This window comes from Limulus polyphemus, unplaced genomic scaffold (genome assembly GCF_000517525.1).
Source record: "Limulus polyphemus unplaced genomic scaffold, Limulus_polyphemus-2.1.2 Scaffold7435, whole genome shotgun sequence".
NCBI lineage: Eukaryota > Metazoa > Arthropoda > Merostomata > Xiphosura > Limulidae > Limulus > Limulus polyphemus.
In genome coordinates this window covers 9,549-13,983 of record NW_013673045.1, presented here as the reverse complement: position 1 = coordinate 13,983, position 4,435 = coordinate 9,549, and the positions used below count along the sequence as shown (strand labels likewise).

General features: G+C 32.1%; 1 long non-coding RNA gene across 1 annotated transcript in view; it reads right to left on the bottom strand.

The window, feature by feature from the left end:
* Positions 1-4,435, bottom strand: part of LOC111089806 — a 14,995-nt gene that overhangs the window by 9,768 nt on the left and 792 nt on the right. The window lies entirely within an intron of this gene.

Below are 4,435 nucleotides of genomic sequence, written 5' to 3'. Positions count from 1 at the left end.
TTGATGATGTACCTGATGATGACAAAACCTTGTCGAAACGTTGTACGTTTGCTGTTATGTTAAACGTATATTAAAGTTTTTCTTCATTACCCATTCAAGCCGTCTCCAGCCATTATTATACAACAAGTTGATTTGAACTCCGGATAATTCATTATGTGAGCTTTTTACGGATATCTTGCAACTGTTTTCTTTACATCTTACCGCCCCCCAGTAGCACAGCGGTACGTCTACGGATTTACAACGTTAGAAACCGAGTTTCGATACCCGTGGTGGGCAAAGCACAGATAGCCCATTGTGTAGCTTTGTTCTTAATTCCAAAGAAACATACAACTTACCAGACTCTATCGTTGATCTTGGAATACACAACAAGTTAGCTGTATGTTTTATTTTCGTTGCTGACATTATTTAATTTGTTTTTCATAATTTAAACATTTTTTTTTCTCCGAAACTTCAGAAAAAAACAAATTCTTACTTCACGCGGCACTCTTCGATTCGCGCGCCCTTGTGAATCAATCATAAACATGTACTAATTTTTTTCTTATTTAATATAACAGCTCTTTAATAAAAATGTTACTCAGAAACAGAAACGCAATAAAACTCCGCTTCTAAAGATTAGGTTTTAATCAGTTGAGTTCGTTGGCTATAAAATTAAAAAAAAACTGTACTAGTTTAACTCAGTGAAGGAACAAACGCATGAAACTGAGCTGTGTTAAAAATAGCATCCTTACTTCATTTAGAAGACCTTTTCTGAACTACTGATTAATTTATCTGTACGATAATTCACTTGTCTTGTACAATTCTCATCTAAAGAGAGTGATTCATTTTTATTTATTGACTTTGAAAGAGTTGATAAGTGTGGACAGGATTTACAACAAGACTTCAGTAAGATATCCTGACTTTTTCTTTCCAGGAAGGACTAGGGTGCTAAGTCAGTTGGAGAGCAAGGACACCAACAGGAAATGGTAAATGAAAATCATTACCACCACCAGAGGGTGTACTTCTTCACACGCTAATTTTCTTGTTTTACAATGACAAGTACTAATCATGGCTGGAGGTACATCATCAAAACTTTGTCGAAACGTTGTACATTTGCTGTTATGTTAAACTTATATTAAAGTTTTTCTTCATTACCCATAATAATAGCTGGAGACGGCTTGAAGTCTCAAAGTGGGTTCCTCGTCATCGAAAAAGCTATTGTACTTAAAACCAACATTGCGGATCATTACTCTACATTTGTACATATGGATTTCAAGACTTCTAATGTACGTACATCCCATACCCCTATTGTAAAAACTAAAATAATTAATTATTGTACGTATCTACACTACCCCTATTGTAAAAAAACTAAAATAATTAATTAATGTACGTACCTCAAATACCCCTATTGTAAAAACTAAAATAATTAATTATTGTACGTACCTACACTACCCCTATAGTAAAAACTAAAATAATTAATTAATGTACGTACCTACACTACCCCTATTGTAAAAACTAAAATAATTAATTAATGTACGTACTTCAAATACCCCAATTGTAAAAACTAAAATAATTAATTACTCGCAACTGAATGGAAATCTCTAGAGAAAAACAAGGAATATGGTGTTAATGGAAAATGATGTAAATATTAGCACAAATAACTTCGTAACTGTAATGAATTTACATTCGCTATAAACCACTCGACAACTAACACAGTGTGCTGCTAACTCGAAGTATCGAAAAAAACAGTCGTGGGTATTCTTGGTTCACTGGTTTCAAAATACAGCCGTGGGTAACCCCTGGTTTACTGGTTTCATTTAGAAGAGAAAACATTAATTAAGAAAACCTGTAAGCAAACATTTAACTTACACCTAAAAAAAATATTTAAAAAACATTCAAACAAGTTAAATAGCTTATTAAAACAAGTAAAAAATAGATACTATTGTAACAAAATACCGGAAAATAACACTAACATCAAGAAAATGGGGGAAATGATAATTTAGCAATTAATAAGCGAGCTGCACCAATAAATACAATAACCAAATTAACTGATAGGAATGAAATTAACTTAGTAGATAATCCAAAACATTGAGCAAATATATTCGGGGAATATTTTACAGCAGTAGGAAAAGAGATAGCAGAAAAGATGGGTCAGAGGGTAGGGTTGGATGAGGAGGGGGTTAGAGACAGCCTGGTATTGGAGGGATGTACAGTAGGCCACAAATGAACTGAAGGGGAGATTAGGTCCAGGACACGACGGCATTACTGTCCAAATACTTGAAGATAAATATCGAGAGTATAATTAAACCCATAAAACATATAGTGAACTTAAATATAAATAATGGTGTATTCCCTGTTATATTAAAATGTCTGTTATTACCCCAATATACAAAAGTGGGAATCTAAAACTACTGCCCAACTATAGGCCAATTTCAATATTGTCAAATCTTACTAAAGTCTTGGAGAAAATGTTTAAAAATTTAGTAGAATTATTGGAAAATAATAATAAATTATCAAATAATCGATATGTATTTCGGAAGTAACTACATATATTACTGACCAACTAGACAAGGTTTTCGGAAGTAACTACATATATTACTGACCAACTAGACAAGGTTTTCGGAAGTAACTACATATATTACTGACCAACTAGACAAGGTTAGGAAGCTGGCGGTCGTGTTCTTGGACCTGGCCAAAGCCTTCGATACAGTGTCGCACTCTAAATTCATAGCTAGGTTGTACAACATAGAAGTTATAATAGATCGGTTTAAAAGCTACCTTCAGAATAGATGGTTCAATTAATCGGTATTGTCAGCGATCAGTTTACTACAAGGTACAATGTTAGGACCGGTCCTTTGTATTACATTTATAAATGATCTATGTAACTTGTCACTGGACGGACGGTTAATTGTGTTTGCCGATGATATAGCCCTGCTTTGGGCAGGTGATAATTGGGAGAAGATCCTCAGTACTACAGAGCACAATCACTAACGTTATAAAAACAAATTATATGACATTCTCGCGCTATAATATAGACCAGCCAACTCCTGTGGCTCTGAGCATTCATGAAAAGAACTGTACCCAATCCTACCCCCCAAAATGTAACTGCTCCAAAGTGAACATAATAGATAAAGTTAAAAAGTCATTAAAGATAGCTGCTTAAATTGGAGGCCCCACATATTAGATTTAACGAAAACAATGCGGAAGTTAGTATACATATTTGTAGCAGTCAGAGGATCTTTGTCGATAGATAAATTAAAGATATTATGCTACGGATTAGTTGACCCTATTTTGCAATATGAAATCATTGCTTGGGGAGCAACCGCTGACTATACAAATGCAGTTAGCCATACTGCAGAAAAATATAATAAGGGTAATGCTTAAAAAGAAATCAATGGAACCGTCTAGACCTCTGTTTAAGCAGCTGTTTATATTAAATATTAAGGAGATGTTTTTTAAAAGTTCATTGATTAGATTGAATGGTGGGAGACACCCGGTAAAGTGGTTAGATCATTCTGGTAACACAAAGGGAGTAGTTAAGGGTATGTATGAGTTCCCTAGTAGAAGAACAATAGTAAGGCTTAGACACTGGCATTTTGTGAGTGCGAAACTTTTTAATACACTTCCGGAACAAATACGTACAATTAATAAAGCAAAACAATTGAAATCAGTCTATAAAAGTATTTTATTGATTTGAATTTAAAACAAGAGGTGGATAAATAATTATGGTAAATAATGATTAATAGGAGAATAGTACATAAGTAATTGTGGTAATTAATGATTAATAGAAGAATAGTACATAAGTAATTGTGGTAATTAATGATTAATAGAAGAATAGTACATAAGTAATTGTGGTAATTAATGATTAATAGGAGAATAGTACATAAGTAATTGTGGTAACTAATGATTAATAGGAGAATAGTACATAAGTAATTATGGTAATTAATGATTAATAGGAGAATAGTACATAAGTAATTATGGTAAATGATAAATAATAGGAGAATAGTACATAAGTAATTATGGTAACTAATGATTAATCGAAAAAAAACCTAAGCCTAAATTAGATAAATTATAATAAAGAGTGCAATCTAAAATTTTATAATAATTTAGTACAAGAAGCTTCTTTGTTTTTATAAGTAATTATATAATTACTAATTAACTTTACGCAGTACCTATTGTTAAGTATCTATTTAATAGAAAACCTTAACTATATTAATTTCTATTTCATTTTTTAATGTATGAAATACTTATGTTCGTATGTAGTAATACTGAGACCTTCCACAGCACAGGGAACTATGCTCTAAGGTGGGAGATAATTCCCAATTAATTTTACTTTTGTATTGTAATGTAAAATATCCAAATAAATGATTTAAAAAATACAGAATATAGTTTATAATAAAAATAATAAAAAAGACTTACCTTCAGATGTTTCAGCAGGTTAGAAGTGTTTTTTCCTAGT